Below are 601 nucleotides of genomic sequence, written 5' to 3' on the forward strand. Positions count from 1 at the left end.
TATATTCTGAATAATTTTGTATATTCTGAATAATTGGTGACAGCTCTTCCCTGATTGTTTCGTAAAACTCACCCGTGAAGCCATCTGTGCCTGGACTTTTTTTGGTTCGGAGTTTTTTGATGACCTAGTCAATTTCTTGTTTGGTTATGGGTCTATTCAAGTTTTCTACTTCACTGTGTGTAAGGTTAGGTACATCGTGTTTTTCTAAAAATGCATCCATCTCTTTGAAGGTTTCGAATTTGTTGGAGTACAACTCTTCATAGTATTCTGTTATTATCCTTTTGTTTTCGTTTGGTTCCATTGTGACATCGCTCATGTGGTTTCTAAAGCAAGTTATTTGCCTCTTTTCCCTCTTTCCTTATCTTCTCATCTTTCAAGATATTAGGGAAATTTTCTTCCAGAAGCTCTTCAACTATCTCCTCTGTGGACTTCTCTGATTCTTCCTGTTCCGGAATACCAATAATTCTTAAGTTGTTCCTCTTCATGTTATCCAGCATGAATCTTAGACTCTCTTCAGATTTTTTATCCTTTTTTCAGCTATCTCTTCTATTTTAGCAGTATTGAGAGACTTGTTTTCCAGCTCACTAGTTCTGGCTTCCAT

The sequence above is a fragment of the Chrysochloris asiatica genome, unplaced genomic scaffold (assembly GCF_000296735.1).
Source record: "Chrysochloris asiatica unplaced genomic scaffold, ChrAsi1.0 scaffold00100, whole genome shotgun sequence".
Classification (NCBI taxonomy): Eukaryota; Metazoa; Chordata; class Mammalia; order Afrosoricida; family Chrysochloridae; genus Chrysochloris; species Chrysochloris asiatica.